We start from the raw sequence: 18892 nt of genomic DNA, 5'->3' as shown, positions 1-18892 counted from the left end.
GCTACATGCTGCTTACTACAATCTTATTTAAAATAATGAAGACTGGGCATAAACTCTGTGCCCTACAGAGGAAATAACGTTTGAAAAGTCACCGTTCATCCATAAATAAAATGCTACTCAGCCACGAATGCGGATGTTGTGATCATCACCCTTCCAACTGTGTTCTGCGGAGCTCAGGGGTCTTATGCCTTGATCTCGGGCAGCCTGAGGTGGGGGGATCCCAGCACCTCACACCCCTCTCCATCCAGAATAGCAAAATGGTGTGAATTCTAGGTGGGAGAGCTACTGTCGAAACAAAACACGAGTTCTGATTCAAGGAGAGATGTTTGTGGTGTAATGTGAAAAACGGAAAAGGCAACCAAGCAGTGTGAACACCCTAAGTTTATTTACGTCGGTGGCATGATGATTTGGGCTTTTCCTCCCCAGTTTTCCCTTCCTGAAACATGTCTGTCTCTCCTGAGGGACAGGACACACACAAAGCATAACAGAAGGGAGTCCTTATAACGGAACTCAGAGTGGGAAGAAAGTCTTTCAAGCATACAACAAGTACAAGTAAGAATTATGCTAAGAAGTAGTCACTTTGGACAGAATAAGAGATCTAGTTTTATAATGGTGTTCTTGTTTTTGTAAATGTTGTACTTACCTTTAATCAAAATTAGAACGCTATATCTCTCATGTCCTGGGGACCCACTGTATTAACTAGCTTTTTTTTTTTAAGATTTTATTTATTTATTTGATAGAGACACAGCAAGAGAGGGAACACAAGCCAGGGGAGTGGGAGAGGGAGAAGCAGGCTCCCTGCTGAGCAGGGACCCAGATGCGGGGCTCGACGTGGGACTGGATCCCAGGACCCCGGTATCATTACTTGAGCTGAAGGCAGACGCTTAACGACTGAACAACCCAGGCGCCCCCAACCCAGAGCACATTTTACTAGCGTCTTGTGGAGACAAAATCTTTACAGTGTTGCAGATGCTGGTTGGAAATTTCAATCTAGATATAATAGAGGGTCCATTAATGATTTATTTAGGGGGTACTGTGCTCCTCAAATGCCTCTGTGCTCTCTGCATTCAAAAACCACCTTGCCCATAAAAGATGTTCATGTCTGCTTGGAACTTCATGCAGCCTTAAGAATGTTGAAAAACTTTTAGAGACCTAAACTGACTTAAAAAATATTGTCATGGAATATTTTGCATATGGTATATTCACCCCCTTCAAGTTATTTTTTAGTAAATTTACCAAGTTGTGCAATCTGCGCCATGGGTCTGTTTTAAAATCTTTTTGTCACCCCAATATATACATTTATTGCTAATCTCCACTGTCCCCCTACTCTGCCCCACCCCGCCCCCAAACCACCATGAATCTATTTTTTGTCTTCATAGCTTTGCCTTTTCTGGATATTTTGTATAAATAGAATCACATAACATGTGGTCTCTTTTGTCTGGCTTTTTTTCACTAAGCATAGTATTTCTGGAGCTCGTCCATGGCACAGCACATATCTGTAGTTTGTCCTTTTTTTAAACTGTTGAATCATATTCCATTGTATGGAGATACAAGTTAATTGACTCTTAAGTACAGGTATGGTTTTAATAAGTAATAGAAACAAGAAGAAAATCTACCTGCTGTCATTTTAGTAGCACCATAAAAATACATCTCTGAGATAATATTTCTAATGGAAATAGAACATTCATTTTATAATATGTTGTCTAATCCATCACGAATTTGCACTACTATTTTAAAAATGAATTCATTAGCTCATGTCAATTGCTGTGCCAGGTTTTGGTGAAATGGGCATGCTAAGACATAATCGTTGCCCTAAACAAACTCAGATTTTTATGGGGAGATAGAATGTAAGGGGAAGAAATGAAAAAAGTTAGTGATTGGTGGAATAGCAAAGCAGCCAAACTTAAAATGCTAAATTGGAACATTAAATATTTATTAAATATTTACCAGGTACCAAATCCAGTGCTAGGTCTGAGCTGAAATGCTGTCTAAAAGGAAAAAAAACTATAGGGAATAACATAAGAGCATATGCTGTAGGTTTAGTACAGTCAAAGGCCCAAGTACAGGACTAAGGTGACCTTGCTCATTTGGGGGAGCTAATAAAAAGAATCCCAGCCGTGAGTCCATCGCAGACCCCAGCTCAGTGTACCACAGGCTCTGCTCTGTGGACTGAAGCAGGGAGATGTTACTCTCCTGTTTGGCGCTCTGATTTTTAGGGCATTTCTAGAGCAGTGTGCTCAGTGTTCTAGAAAGACATTGGCAAAATAGACTATCTGGAATGATTGTGGTTATATCTAGCCTTAGGGAAAAGAACAGGCATTGGGAGGCATGGGAGTGAGATCCAATACCTGCGTCTGAGTGTTCACAGAAATCTCTGGATGGTCCACCTAGCATGGGAGTGAGCTCCGGTCACTGGACACAACCCTGAAGTTGGAAAGCTATTTGGGAGGATGTAGCACAAATTGTGACTGCGTCAAGAGGGAGATAGTTTCCAAGCTTCTTTCCTGCCCAAACCCGAATAATGACAAAATATTAAACAAGTAACAGATCAGTTCATTCATTCATTATTTATGCTTTATCTACAATGTGTAACCATGTTTAACCAGTTCTTTTCCAGTTCTTATCCTTCTAGGTATTTCCGGAGACTTAACATTGCTATTGCTTGTCTTAGGCTTTGGGTCGGGATCCTTTTCCCTCTACAGTAGCTCCTTTTTGGCTTTTTTTTTTTTTTTTTGGTGTGCGTGTGACTTCTTTTCTTCTCTTTACCATATAGTGGGCATCCTCTGGGTTTGATATTCAGAATAATTTTAAGTTATTATGTATTCCTTGATACAGAAAACTATCACAGAGCTAGATTCCTTTTCTGCTTTTAGGTACACATCTGTGACCTTGAAAACCCTCCTTCTTCAGCTCTGTGTTTTTTACACATTCAGGGCATCTTTTCACATCTTAGAATCATTCCATCCTGTATCTGATTGCTAGGTGAGTCTTCTTAAAACACACTTTGGATCGTTTTATTTTCTTTCCCAGAAATCTACAGTGCTTTTCGGTTGCTTACAGGAACAAGCTCAAACTCCCTATCCTCGCATTTACGAAATATCTAATCATGTCTCAATTTCCCTTTCCTGCCTTATCTCATTCTATTCTGAAAAGTCTTACTCAGGTTAAGTTAATCTTCCTGGTATTTCTCAAGTATCTGGCATTTCACGGTTTTTCCTTTTCTTTTTAGCCAGAAACTTTTAACATGTTTTCTGCCTCCATGGTTTGTGCTTGCGCATTTTTCCCATCATCCCTGAATTTATCCAAATCCTAGTAATTCTGCAGCTGCAGCTCAAGACAGTTTTCCTCTATAAAAGCCTCTCTGGCTGCCTGCCCAAAGCCCTGGCTCACAAAGCAACTATGGTCCATTCTACCCTGGGACATATTTTCTTTGTTGACCATCATGATTATTTACTTGTTATAATTGCTATTTACTTGTGTATATTTTTATGCCAATTCTCCACAATGACAGGTCAGGAATGTGTCTTACACGTCTCTCTATCTCTCAGTATATGAAATGTCCCATGTTCGATAGAACTCAACAGATACACGATTTTCTCCAGGAGGCTGAATTTTAGAGCTGGAGGGAGATTTGGAGATCTGACTGGTTGGTTGATTGATTAATGGAGTCTGAACTAAAGGACACTTTAGATCTTTGAGCCTAGCCATGTACTCGGAATAACAGATTTTGACTAAGTGGCTTATATGAGTACATATCATCAAGGCTGATTTATAAAGAAAGATATGTAGCATGGCTGAAGAGTTTGATGCAAAAGTAACTCTAAACCATGGCTAAAATTAACCTGTGGAGAAATCTTTCCACAGCCTGGTGGTCTTGTCAAAGTTTAAAAGCTCAGCTTCTGATTAAAATTGATGCCCCTAATTCCATATTCAGGGAAGCCCCACACTGGAGATTGGTGATTTATATTTACCAAGTGCAGCACCACTTAACGGCAGCAGGTGGCGCTGCTTCTCTGCGGAAATTTTTCATGATCCGCCCTCTGGCCTCCGGCTCATTCACTTTGCTCCTGCAAAGGCCTGACCCAGAAAAGAAGTTTGAATATTTTATGCTACCGGAAATAAGACTTGCTTACATTTGTTATATATTCCTTGATAGGCAAGGATTTCAAAGAGCCAGGTCTTTACCTACTTATTTTTTTATGGCTTTCTTTCTTTCTTTTTTTTTTTTTTTATGGCTTTCATTTTCCCATTTCTGACCTTGGAAGACCCCGTTCCTGGTGATCCCTGAGCCCTTCACACACCGAGGATCTTTCAGATCTTGTAGTCAGTTGAGGAACTTGGGTAGGCATCTAAGTCCACCCTTCCTTTCTTCAGTGCGGATCTTCTAGCCCAGATCCCTGGTCAAGGTCATTTGTCAAATCAAAGGCAAAGTCAGGAGTCAAACTCAGATGTCCTCCCAGTCGTCTTGGCAGTCCCATCCCGTGGTGGAGGTTAGAATGCCACCTGACCGCAGGTATGAGGTGCCCCTAGGGCAGTGGGACAACAGTCCGCATTGATTTCAGTCCGAGAAGCGGCCAGGGGCAGTCCCCAAATAGGAGAGTGTGTGAGCCAGTGTGAGTGAGTGTGTGTGTGTGTAACAGATTTTGTACAATTATTTCTCTCGTTCTTCTTTGTAGCATCTGACCTGAGGTAAGCCCTCAACAAGCATTTGTTGAATAAATGAAGGATGGAAGGAAATGAAGAAGGAAAAGAAGGTAAGAAGGAAGGGAGGGAAGGAGAAACAGAAGGGAAGGAAGGGAGGGAAGGAAGGAAGGTAGGGAAAGAAGGAAGGGAAAGAAAACAAGAATGGGAGGAGAGGGAGGGAGGGAGAGAGAGAGGGAGCCAGCGAGGGGGAGGAGTGGGAGAGAGGGAGGAGGGATGGGGGGGCCAGAGGAAGGGGGATGGAGTTGGGAGAGCAGAGGGAGGGGGAGGAGGGAGGAGAGGGAGGGAGGGAGAAGGAGTTGGGGGAGCAGAGGGAGGGGGAGCAGTGGGGAAAGAATGGGGGGAAGGAGAGGGAGGGGGAGGGAAGGGGGAGGAAGCCCAGTGAACTTGCAGGAACTCTAATCACCAGCGACATCTGGTAGATCCTGAGATGATTTACAGTGGTTTAGGGCACTTTTAGAAATAAGATGTGGCCAACTGGATTATTGTATTAATTCTCGTTTCATCCTATTTTGACTCAGGCCATAAATTAAAAGGTGAATTCCGCGCTCTCTTCTCTGGCTGAGGCTAAATCTTGACCCAGCTCGGCTGTCCCGTCCGGGGCAGTGAGGGGGCACCATCTCCGTGCGTTCCCTCCGCTGACATCACCGAAACGACCCTTTCAGGAGGGCACGGGGAACACGGAAAGTTTGGGGAACAAGTCCATATTCAGAGTCAGAAAAATTCCAGGAAATCCAGACCCATGATTTTATTAGATTCATGTCTAGAATGAGAATTATCGCTGTTGGTGGAAGCGATGCCCGAGACCGGAAGTACAGCTCCTCTGTTTCTCACTCAAACATGAACGATTGGCTTTTCTCTCTTATGATGTATCTAATTCTAGAGGCAAAGCCTAAACGCTGCATTTTATTTTGGTGATTTTCCTTCAGATCCAGTCCCTGCATGGGGTAACGTCTTATGCCATGGATCTCACTTGACCTAACCAGCTGTCAAAACTCATTTGTCTTGTGTCCCATTCAGAACCTCGCTGATTGACCAAATAAATTGATATGATGTGATAATTCTTGTCTTAGGGGACGTATTTGATTTTTAAACACAGGCCTCCTGGGAACATAATGCTTTAGCTCAGGAGTTATGTCTATTCTGCAAGTGGAGATTTCTGGCATTAGATCATGTTGGGAGGGAGGTGGGTTTAAATCACTCCTGCCCTCCATTTGTCCTACCACCTGGGCGGCCATATGTTCTTGCAAATGCATGAAGAGGTTGTATCAGAAAATCATCCATTTAGCAAACATGATTGAAGACCTGCTAGGTGCCAGGCACTATGTTGTCAGGGCCTAAGGCACAGAGATTATGTGAAGTCAGGTCTGTACCTTGAGGGAAGAGACAAGGCAGCGATTTGGGTGATTAAATCGCACAGTGCCGGGTGCTGGCGGTGGGGAGAGAAGTGGATGGGCTTCAGGGTTGGAAAGGACGTAGACCACAGCAATGGTAACTGCCCAATGCTGATGGAGTGGGGGAGGGACGGATTTAGGGTGACTCCCAGTTTTATTTTGGAAACCAGGCAGTTAGAATAAAGGGCACTAGGGAGTGTAGTCATAGGGGGAATCAGGGTTAACACAAGGTACGTGTGTGTGTGTGTGTACAAGAAAATGTGAGTGTGTTGGCAAGTAGGGGTGGTATATTTTCAGTTTAGGGATGAATGAATGACTTTGAGCCTAAAGAAAGGCAAGTCTCGGGAGACCTCACTGTTACCAACCAGGATTACACTACACATCACAGTCTTTATCATAATCATAACATTTAAATTATTAAAAGACCATGCTTGATTTTTCTCTTCACCCTTCAGGAGGTTAAATATGCAGTTCTTGCATTTGAAGCTCTTATGGCTAAGGAAAACCATAAGGACCCCAGGACAGCTGGGCACATGCAGAGCCCAAACACGGAGGAACCGGAAACGTGACTGAGACCCATGGGAGCCCTGCTTGGCCATGGACATCACCCAGCAGCAGACCAGGGCTCCCAAACAGGCTGGTGTGCCGTGCGGGTGCTTCTCTCACCCTTCTCAGTCGCTAGAGCCTGACTATCCGGGATGGTGGGCGGGTCTACGGACATCTCCCCTCATGCAGGAGAGAAGTGATGAGGCTTCAGAGTTCACCAGGTACCAGGTCCTGCACTGGGACCATCCATGCTTGTCTTTATTGGAAGCCAAGTGCAAATCTTCACTGTCCCTCATACATTCCCATTTCCAGCTTTAAAGATTCTTGCCATGCTAGTCCCTTTTTTTTTTTTTAAATTTCACTAACAGCATTGTCTTCAGAAGGTTTCTGTTACCTGGGAGATTGATAATACTTACAAATTGAAAAAACCAAATTGCAGTTTCTAACTTGTTGGATAATTTGCCTATGATGCTTGAAAGTAGAAAGCGTGGACTGAAAGACAGGAACCAAAGAATGATTCATTTTGAGTGGGTGACCAGGGCAAAAATTTCCTCTCTGGAGGAGGTTGCGGCACACGTGGGGTGGGAGAAAGGAAATCAATCAATCAATCAGCTTAGGGGCTGATTACGTCCCCCTCCAAATTCATATGTTGAAGTCCTAATCCCCAGTACCTCAGACTGTGACTGTATTTGGAGACAGGATCTTTAAACAGGTGATTAAGGGCGCCTGGGTGGCTCAGTTGGTTAAGCGACTGCCTTCGGCTCAGGTCGTGATCCTGGAGTCCCGGGATCGAGTCCCGCATCGGGCTCCCTGCTCGGCGGGGAGTCTGCTCCTCCCTCTCCTGCTCCCCTCTCTTGTGCTCACTCTCTCTCAAATAAATAAATAAAATCTTTTTTAAAAAAAGAAATAAACCCAGGGCGCCTGGGTGGCTCAGTTGGTTGAGCGACTGCCTTCGGCTCAGGTCATGGTCCTGGAGTCCCTGGATCGAGTCCCGCATCGGGCTCCCTGCTCAGGCGGGGAGTCTGCTTCTGCCTCTGACCCTCCCCCCTCTCATGTGCTCTCTCTCTCTCATTCTCTCTGTCTCAAATAAAAAAAAAAAAAAATCTTAAACAGGTGATTAAGTTAAAAAGAGGCCGTGAGGGTGGGTTCTAATCTAATCTGACTAGTGTCCTCATAGGAAGAGATCAGGGCACAGCCTCGTACAGAGGGAAGGCCATGGGCAGACACGGGGACAAGGCGGCCCCCCACAAACCAAGGGGAGAGGCTTCAGAAGAAACCAACCCTGCCTTGATCTTGGGCTTCCAGCTTCCAGAACAGCGAGGAAATACATTTCTGTTGTTGAAGCCCTTAGCCTGTAGGACTGTGAGTGGCCTCAGCCGATGAAGACACGACCCAAGGGCGTGAGTGGGAGCGCCTGCGTAGTCTGGAGATTCTTTCGCCCGAGTTGGTTGCTGTTACAATTTTACCAAGCATTTACTGAGTGTTAGGGCTAGCACATGGGAACGGTTTTTATGATCGTAAAATGCATCTTCTTTATCTCTGCACCTGGAGGAGGGACGTGGAAGCTGCAATGGCTCATCCGTAAGTCCGTGGAGAGCGGGAGTAAAGAAAACGTCCTTCACACATTCAGGCAGAGAGATTCAGATTCTGGCCTAATCGTCCCTTTGTCAAGCTCTGCAAAATGGTTGGAACAGCACTGCTCCTCTGTGTCAAAGAAGGGTCTGTCTTAGCTACCTTTCACCTGTTGAGGATGGTTCCAGAGTTGACACCATGGACACCGTCCTTCTACTCTTCACTTTTAAATCTATATGGCTTTTCTAAGTAAAATGTGAAAAATGCTTTGCGATTGGAGTTCTGTTTGGAATTACAGCCATGGTAGGCTAAGCTCTTCCAAACCCCTTCTTTCTCTCTCAGGGTACTTCTTTTCATCAGAATGAAAAAAAAAACATCTTTTTATTTTTTTAAAAGCATGTGAGAGCATAGCTAAGCGATTGTCTTCCCTACTTGTTTGGGGACGACAGGGAGGTAGAGGAGGGAAGGCAGAATGAAGCGAAAGGAGAGCCTAGGAGCCCGGGAGGGTTATTTACCTTCGTATCCATTCCCCAGCTTTATCCTCTGCTTTTGGGTGCCCTGCTCTAACCCTGGGACATGACCTCAGTGGACCCTGTCACCTGAACTCTTGCCCTCTGCTTTCTGGTTGGTGTGGCCAATGGGAACCATGAATAGGGAGGGAGGGAGGGAGGCATAGAGAGAGGTCTGGTATTTATCTCCCCAGGTCCCTGCAGGCCTTGTCCCAGTTCTCTGCCTGTGTTGGTTCCAGGAAGACTTACCTCCTCCCTTTTTCCTTCAGGCTTAGGAGTAGTAATTGCTCCCATCCTTCTGCTGCTTCATCATTCCTCATCATTTCTTTTAATGCTACCTGCCACTTTGCAAATAGTCTTCATTAAACTGTTCTCTCAGTTAAACCTTTGAATATGCCAGTAGGATCCTCACTGACCACACTCATGGCTCAGAGGACATTTGCTTTCTTATACTAGCTAACTAAAGCAATAGCATGTATTCTGGAAAACTTTGGTATCCTTTCTCCTTCTGCTACTTTATGGAGAGGAAATAGAGTCTAGGTCACCATCGCTCATCTCTCAGTGAACTCTTGTACCTTTTTAATCATTCATGCACATGCGTTCTTGTGGCTTCCCAGGCACATGCAAGCCAGGCTAGGAAGGAGTAGGGATGAGGTTCCCTCTGTGACATTAACAGATGTAATAAAACAAAACAAAACAAAACAAACAAACAAACATATATATATATATATATCTCCAGGGGTATGCTGGTAAGTGTTTAAAAACTAGCTCTCGGGGCGCCTGGGTGGCTCAGTTGGTTAAGCGACTGCCTTCGGCTCAGATCGTGATCCTGGAGTCCCGGGATCGAGTCCCGCATCGGGCTCCCTGCTCGGCAGGGAGTCTGCTCCTCCCTCTGACCCTCCCCCCTCTCATGTGCTCGCTCTCTCATTCTCTCTCAAATAAATAAATAAAAATCTTTAAAAAAAATTAAAAACTACTCTCTTGGTGAAGGGGGTTCCTGATTTGTGGCATTTGTCATTTTCTGTGGTGTAAATACTTCCACCATGGCCGATTTCAAACCACCAGAGTGACATCACTGAATGTAAATTGGGGAGAGATGTTCCTTAAGCATCAGCTCTTGGGAGCTTGTACAAGCCGGCTCCAGCCTCCCATTGTTTATATCCAGCTATAGACAGATTGGGACAAACACTTTGGTATTACAGTGGGAACGTAATAGGTTAAAATATTAGACATAGTAAAGTTGTTTGTCGGGAAAGTCAGTATGCGACAAATGAGGGTATTAATTAGTTAGCAGGTGAACATAAATAGGAAGCACAGGTGTGTTTGTGTTTTCGGTGGAGGGGACAACTGCTGTTCAATCATTCCAGGTTTAAAATGCTAATTGGAGGCAGCCTCGTGATTCTGGGGTCCTGGTACATCGTCACAGTCTCTAAACTATGGAACGTGTTGGCGTGTTTTTGCAAATAAACCTGAGTTATGGCTGGGGGCTGGCTTTTCTCCTTTCTCAGTTCAGTTTTATGTCTAATTAGCAATGTGAGGTAGAGGTGAAAAAATTATCTAAAAATAATTTTAGATCTGGGAGCTAATATACTGAATATACTCCTGAATATACCAGGCACATGGTATATTCTCTGAATATACTCCTGAAATGTGACCAAGATTACATAACTGAATGTTGGAATCCAGAACCCACAAGATTGCCGTTAAAGCTTGAAAGAATAATGTCTAACGAGAACAAAAAGTAGAAGTAGTAAATAAATAGCAGATATAAAGGTACAGTACTTCTAACCCTCTAATGGGGGCCGTGATGAAAATATAAATAGGTTTCAAAAGCGTTCAGAGAAATTCTGGGATGAAAGGAGTACTGTAAGTTATTATGGAAAACTAGCTAAATTTTCAGTTAATTCCAAACCTCTTGAAGTGCCTGCCATGATCCCCTACATGTTATATCATTAAATGAAACTGTAAAAATCCAGTGGGAATTTATCCCTTTGGGAATTTATTCCAGTATTTTTGAACTTGTGTGCAAATTCAGTTTCTGTAGTTACATGCTGTTTTAAATCCGTTAGTCGCGGCCGGTGGCGTTCTGAGTTTGGGCTGCTAGGAGCAATCAGCTCTCTGTGCAGCAATATGGAAGTGCATTGTGTATAGAGAATTTAAAAACAGTAATAAAACTGACGATAGGTCAGCCTGCTTTTTATCATCACCATGTGCTAGCAATTCTAAACAATGTCAGTGATGAAATGCTCCTTGGAAAAAAATCTGTTGTTGGTTTAAGTTTCAAACAATTTTTATGCTTACTACTAAGTTTTAATAATATATACATATATTAGCTCTAAATTCACAAGTATTTATTACTTGTCCTTTAATAAACATTATATTGTACATGGAAATTAATTTGGAGGATTTCCAGGGATCTCATTGGCCCCCAACATAGGTGGGTTTAGCACACATGCTTTTTCTTTTTTTTTTTTTTTTAAAGATTTTATTTATTTGACAGAAAGAGACACAGCGAGAGAGGGAACACAAGCAGGGGGAGTGGGAGAGGGAGAAGCAGGCTTCCCGCCGAGCAGGGAGCCCGATGCGGGGCTCAATCCCGGGACTCCAGGATCATGACCTGAGCCGAAGGCAGTCGCTCAACCAACTGAGCCACCCAGGCGCCCCACACATGCTTTTTCTAGATGAAGTTCACAGTAGTTTGGATTTGTTGGAGCTCGCTCCTGACAAAGTTTGTGTCTCCAACCCCTCGAGTACTACACACTCCTTGCATTGAAGTAGTAGATTTGAAATAAACAATGAGGTACAGAGGTTATGAAGAGGGAGAAGCAGAATTTGAATTGTTTCAATTCTTTATTCTTTGTCACCACTTTGTATTTATTTGCGTTTAAATGAGAAACAGCAAACAGTGCTGCCTGCGGGGTATATTGTTTTTGTTTGGTAGGTACACATTTCATCCTACATGATATAGTTTTCTGAATTTGACTAATAGCTTTAAAATAGAATTTTCTTCTTCTTTTTTAATTTTTATTTATTTATTTATTTTTTAAGATTTTATTTATTTATTTATTTTTGTCAGAGAGAGAGAAAACAAGTAGGGGGAATGGCAGGCAGAGGGAGAGGGAGAAGCAGGGTGTCTGCCAAGCAAGAAGCCCAATGTGGGACTCGATCCCAGGACCCTGGGATCACGACCTGAGCCGAAGGCAGCCGCTTAACCGACTGAGCCACCCAGACGCCCCTTTCTTCTTCTTCTTAATTGTTAATTGTTCACAACCAAATGAAAAAATGAAGAAAATAAAACACTGATGGTATGATTTAGAAGTAAAATTTTAACTTCTATGGATGTTTCAGCTTTATTCAAATCACTTCTTTAATTTTTATTGGCATGATTATATATACAAAATTCAATAAAAGACATTTTTAACTCTCTGGATTTATTTTCTGACTATTATTACTATTATTTATTTCATTTCATATTTGTACTCAAAATGATTTTGTCCTACAGAGGAAGAGAGTCAAATACTCCAGGTATGTACACTAGGTAGATATGCTAGGTAAATATGAGAGACTTGTATCAGTATAAAGTCACCCCAAAGTACCGCCTGGGTGGCTCAATCGGTTAAGCATCTGCCTTCGGATCAGGTCATGCTCCCAGGGTCCTGGGATCGAGTCCTGCATCGGGCTCCCTGCTCAGCGGGAAGCCTGCTTCTCCCTCTCCCTCTGCTGCTCCCCCGGCTTGTGCTCTCTCTCTCTCTGTCAAATAAACAAAATCTTAAAAAAAAAAAAAAAAATCACCCCCTAAAATGTCTGCCTTGTTACTATAATGTTTTATACATTCTTTAAGAGAAAATCGTCCATGGTAGGCATTAAGATCATACTCCAAAGGATGCCAAGTGTAATGGACTCCAGTAACACAGAAGTAGAAATGATATGTACTCCCAGGAGCCTCTGGAAGAGACCTGTGCGCACCTGAGTTCTTTCTCCTGCACGTAGTGGTCACTGCAGGCTCAGAGACCTCAAAGGTTGTAAACCCAATACCGCATGGGCGGAGTCTAAGCAAAAAAGAAGCACATGAAAATGTCCTTCTAGTCTACCTGCTTAGCAGCACACACGCACACAGACACAGACACACAAAATCAAATTTGGTGAGACAGCAGCTTTTCCTCCTTTGCCAGATTGTCACCCGAAATGAACTCTGCCCATCTGTAATTTACAAGTGAGGAAAATGAAGAATCAGACTATCTCCTCACTGAAACTACTGATCACATCTCAATCTGTTGTTTCCGACACGATATATATAATACCTGGAGATGGAATTCATCCTTGGAGTGAATCGTCTTACCAGAAACCAGTAAAATGAAAAGGTTGCTACTATCATATTTTAAATTTGCTTACTGAATTTGTTGTCTCCTATTTTTGAATGAAAATCACTTTTTATGGCCTAGGTGAGGGCTTACAACTAACTGTACAGCTGTGTTCTGTTACTGGAAAAACGCTAGTTGTGCTAAAAGCATTTTTCAGAACAAAAAATTGCATACTCAGAAAGTTTACACTCAGGACTTAGTTTAAAAATTTTTATTCTTTCTTTTGAAGAACGCTTGTTTCTAGAGCAGTTGTTAAATTCTTACTGCTAGTTGAGGCAGTTTCCCTGAGTCTCTTAGCATGCTTTAATTTAATCACATATGAAATCTGCATTATTCCTTTCTAAAAACTAAATCTATCGGAGGTTGGTAACATCTCTTGAATAATGGAGATTAAGAAAAAAATTCAGCCTCTTGGTGTGTCAGATTATTTTTTAAAGCACGGGGTGGAAGGCGATATTTCTTACAGGTTTCAGGAGTATAAACTCCATTTCTCTAGCGTCTTTCCTCAAGCAGTCTCTGAAAGTAAATTTAGAAGTTCAGGACTCAACGAAGTAATTTTTTAAAAAGAAGTATGATGTAGATCAGGGCATGAAAGAAGTATCCAAGGTTGAACTATAGACCATGGCCATATTTGTCATGTTGATCTGATCAAATAGGCATTTCTGGCTCTAGGTTAGTTCCTTCTTTATATCCTTTCTGACTACTGATGATAATGGGATAGGAAATTGCTCAGGAATTGGGACAACCTGATATCCTGGTTCAAGTAAGACTGAAAACTAATCTGTTTAAAAAACTTTCACTCTATAGGCTGATGTCTGTGGTGGGATAATAAACTTGAGAAATCAACCTCGATGCTCTTTTCTTCTTTTGCCCATACCTCACTGCGGTTGGGGGATTTGGGGAAGTTGTCGGGATTGTACTTGAGAACAGCGACAGCAAGTTCTTGATCTTCTAAACTTAAAAGCTAAAGGTCCAAGTGCAAGATAGAAAGATATTGGAAGTGAACCATTGTTTCTTTTCCCCTGTCTCCCCCAGACAGGAGAAATATCTCTGAAGCTGGTGTGGGAATGAGGGGAGAATTGGAAATGAAAAGGTGGGATGGGCACTGACATGTTATGGAATGCTCTTTTCTATTTGCAGCTGTGAAAATGGAGTGAATCTGTGTCTTATTCCTGGTTAAAGTCTGAGTGCTGAGGCCTTGAGGGGACTGTCCTCGTGCCCTCACAAAATGGTGGCCTTTCCTATGCTGATAGCCTGGGGAATCTGTGTTGGAGAAGCTACCAAGTTTGGGAGACCCAGAGTAGGTGGGAAGACATTTGGAAGTTTCTGGGGGAAATTCATAGAAGTGAATAAAGCACAATTCTATCCCAAGTTCTTGATCGTTGTGTGGTGAAGTTTATATAGTGAGGAACTGATGGAATTGTGATTAAACATGTGTCTTCTGCTTCATTCTCCAGGATTCATACAGTACATGTGAACTTTCATGCCTCTCTGAGAGAATTAACTAACAAATGAGGGAGACAGAAACATGGAATATGTTCATTTTTGATATGTAATAAGCCCTCATTGAGCACTCAGTGTCAGGAAATTGCTTATATTACTGTTATCTGAAGACTTCGTCGAAAGTTCACAATGTTTCTGGGCTGCCACCATAAAATATTACCGACGTACAAGAAATGATAAGCTTAAAACTCTCCTTTTCACATTGTGTAAGGGTAAACCCTAAAATATTCTATATAATTTATAGTTTTAATAATTCCAAATGGGAAATTTTCTGCCTTTGGGGATTCCCTCATTGGTTTTCCACACGAATAAATTAGAAAATCTGAATGAGCACTGTCCAACAGAACTTTCTGTGTTGATGAAAATGTTATGTAGCTACACCGTCCAATATGGTAATCACTCACCACATGTCACCCTTAAGCACTTGACATGTGGCTAGTGAGACTGAAGAACTGAATATTTAATTTAATTTATTTTAATTTAATTCAATTTTAATTTAAATAGCCACATGTGGCTAGTACCTACCATAATTGGATGGTACAGATCTAAACTCTTAATTTATTTTCCCTACAAAGACTATATAGAAAATAATTAATGAAATATCCGTAACAGGAATAAAGTCTGTATAACTTTTTATAACATGCATTATCTCCATCACTCAGTCAACACTGGCTTTCTTCTGGCTTTATCATTTTATATATAAGTGTTTGATTCCCAATAATCTATGCACTCCTTAAGGAAAGCTATTGTAAGTTATATATTTTTTTGTACTCTGAGCATCCACCACAGAACCTGGTAGCCAATCATAGGTATCAATAAATATTGATTGAATCATAGTAAAACTATAAGGTAATTACACCAATTTTATGAATACACACAGACACAGGTAACCCTCATTTTTCTCAGATACTATATTTGTGAGTTCACCTATTCACTAAAATTTATTTGTAACCCCAAAATTGATAGTAACAGTGCTTTCATTGTCATATACGGACATGCATGGAGGGGTGACAAATTTGAGTGGCTCATTGTTCACATCCCAACTGAGGGTGAACAAAGGCAACGTTCTGCCTTCTGTTTTAGCTCCCATACTATAAACAAGTGTCCTTTGCACTCTCTGTTTATTGCCATGTTTTTGTGCTTTTTGTTGATGATTTTGCTGTTTAAAACAGCCCCCAAACTTAGTGCTAAAGTGCTAATGTTTCCAAGCACAGGAAGGCTGATGTGCCTTTCAGAGAAGATACATGTGTTCGATAAGCTTTATTCAGTTGTGAGTTATAGTGCTGTTGGCTGTGAGTTCAATGTTAATGAGTCAACAACAATATATAACAATGTTATATATTGATCTGTTGATCTGTTGATGAAAAAGTGACCAGAAGCTTGCAGGAATTTAACCTTGTATACCCTGTATTTCTCCTTTGGAGCAATGCTTCGGTATTTACGAATTTGGCATTTGCGGTGATTTTATAGAACAAAATTACCATTAATAATGGGAATCGATGGCATATGCTGTATGTATGTGTGTGGATATATACATCTGTATGCATGTATGCATGTATACACACATGCACGTGCATGCACACATATACACACAGTCTGTGGGGTGTATGGAACAAGGTCATTACTTTATAAGTCCACCATACACATTATTCCGAGGCAGGGGAAGGGCTGGTTCAAGCAAAGGACTTGTAATGACACTGAAGTGAGGGGACGTTCTAAGGGGCAATATGTCATCATTTCTAATGGCTTTGTAATCACTGCGCTAAAGTTCACTTGTATTTTCCTTCAGTCCTTCCTTCCTGTTCCTGAAGCTCTGGGTCTGCACACTTGCTCTTTTTCCTTTAGGCTCTGGGATGGTGAACAAGTGAAAAGAACATCTGAAGTGTGTAAGGAGCACAGAAACGTGGCCAGCCTTCCATCGTTTAGGTTTATCCCAGGGCGGTTTATAACAAAGATAAACACCTCACTCCTCAATGGTATCACCTTTCCCAACATAGCGCCCACCATTTTTACATTCCCATGGAGAGAAGTAGGGCTTGCCTGCTCTTCTTTGGTGATGGTGGTTGTGCTGGTCAAAGCTGATGAGAAGAGGACCTGGCAATCTTCCATTCTGTACTAGCTCATCAGCAAGAACAGAGAAACGAGGTCCCTTGGAATAAGCCATGTTGTCTTTACCCGCCCCAGAACACCTCATCTTTGGAAGTAATAAAGGCAAGATCTGTGACTAGTTTTGGTAGTCGTGAATCCTTCATTCATAAATTAAGATTCTGAGGATCAAAATGAAGAAATGGAATCTATAAGAAGCTATATGGCCACAGCAGAGAACAAAATAGCTATTTCCCCATCACAGTTGAAATAACCTGTGTTAAATTCAGAAGAAATTTGGATGGAAGCATGCTGTTTCTTGAAGAGGTAGGGTCAATTTTCACCAGAATGAATTCCCAGCCTCAGGTAAACAAAACTTTTAAACTGTCTTTTCATGGTATAAACATAACATTTATTAGCCCTTAGGACTTTCCAGAAAACAATCCCATTATTTTCATTGTAAGCATTAAAAACAAGAAACTAGCATTCTTTACCCCCACAGCTTGAATTTATCAACACATACAGCATGTGAATGGTTATATTTATTTGCTTGAGCAACTTTGAAGTGAGCCAATTTTAGTGCCCTTGTCTCAGATTTGAGATGAAGTCACTGTCTATACCCCTAGCATTCATTTGACTAGAAATTGACAATCTGCCAGGATTGTAAGCAGTTGCCATTTTATTTGTATCTACGAACCATATTTTATTTATTTAGGGGATTTTTTTTCTTTGTAAAAATGTATATATCTTTTTTACTTGTGACTTGTTTTTATTTTAGGAGGGCATCTGCTACTTTATTTCAGTCTGGAAATAATTTCAAAAGTTAGTTGTCAAAATTTGTCAGTGGCTCTCATTCTCCCTTCTGTTTTTCTTTCTTCCTCAACTTTGAAGCTGGGTAAGCACTGAGCCAGAATCTTTAGGTGGAGGATTCTGGGTCATCCAGCTCAATTTTCCTGTGCAGAAATGGATTTACCATAAAGTAAATGAAACTTAAACTTCAGGGTCTGTCCCTTAGATGAGCTCTTTCCAAGCCTGTGGAAGGTCCCCAAATAATGTGTCCACCTGAATTTATATATTTATGAAGAATTTTATTATTTCAGATTCTTTTTTTTTTTTAAAATATTTTATTTATTTATATGACAGAGAGAGACAGCGAGAACAGGAACACAAGCAGGGGGAGTGGGAGAGGGAGAAGCAGGCTTCCCGCTGAGCAGGGAGAGCCCGATGTGGGACTTGATCCCAGGACCCCGGGATCATGACCTGAGCCGAAGGCAGACGCTTAACGATTGAGCCACCCAGGCGCCCTCAGATTCTTTTTCTTAAAAAAGCCTCCCTCCCCCCAGCACACATGATCTGAGCTTCAAGTCCCACAAAGCCAAGTCCATTTCTGCCCCTGTGGCTATGGTGACCCGTAGACCTGTGTGTCATTTTCCTCCTATGATGTTGGTAGTCCCTCTTGGGCTAAAAAGCTGAAGTTGCTCATACATTGTTTCTGTTGCTCTTTTTTCAGGGACTGAGTTAAGTTTACAGACCTATCTATCACGCTCACATAGGGTCCAGTAATAGTTAGTAACTCTTCTTCATTTACTCAGGGCTCTCCAGACAAACAGACCAACAGGTTCACATTCATATTCTAATTAATTAATTAATTGTAACGAGTTGGCTTATGCTATTATGGAGACTGTCAAGTCCAAAATCTGCAGAGCTGATGTCCAAGTTTATAAAGTCCATCAGGCAGGAGAATTCTCTCATACTTGGAGCAGGGTCAGACTTTTGTTCTAGTGAGATCTTCAGCTGATTGGATGAGGCTCACGCACATTATAAAGTCTAATTGGCTTTACTCAGCATACGGATTTGAATGTTAATCTCATCCTAAAAGATCCTCACAGAAACATCCAGAATAATGTTTGGCCAAACATCTGGACACCCTGTGGCTTAGTCAGGTTGTTATGTAAAATTAACCATAAATACTCTATTCTCAACTGAGTGAGTTATTATTCCCATGACTGGCCTGTTTATGACTGGGTTCATAATAATCCATTGTTTATTTGTTTTTGTAACTATATATGCAATTCTATTTTAGCAAGCATTATTTGAAGTTATTGTATGTCTTATAGCCAAAAGGTAGGGAATGAAGGAGAAAAAATAGGGTCTTGTCCTTGGGGAATTTGTCCTTTAGGGGTGACCCTGTGACTCACCTACTCATTGGAACAACTTGAGG

At 41.8% G+C, this 18892-nt stretch overlaps 1 long non-coding RNA gene across 2 annotated transcripts; it reads left to right on the top strand.

Annotated features, from left to right (window-relative positions):
- The first annotated feature begins 4261 nt into the window (after positions 1-4261).
- Positions 4262-5788, top strand: LOC118001444. 2 transcript variants are annotated; one of them, XR_004676698.1, is made up of 3 exons: positions 4262-4341; positions 4677-4754; positions 5223-5788. It is a non-coding gene; the product is annotated as an uncharacterized LOC118001444 (long non-coding RNA). The 2 variants fall into 2 exon arrangements; XR_004676697.1 differs by lacking the exon at positions 4262-4341 and adding an exon at positions 4425-4513.
- The last annotated feature ends 13104 nt before the right edge of the window (positions 5789-18892 follow it).

The sequence above is a fragment of the Mirounga leonina genome, unplaced genomic scaffold, assembly GCF_011800145.1.
Source record: "Mirounga leonina isolate KUSES-001 unplaced genomic scaffold, KU_Mleo_1.0 Mir_53, whole genome shotgun sequence".
NCBI lineage: Eukaryota > Metazoa > Chordata > Mammalia > Carnivora > Phocidae > Mirounga > Mirounga leonina.
Note: the sequence above shows the minus strand (reverse complement) of the source record. Positions and strands in the feature narration are given on the sequence as shown.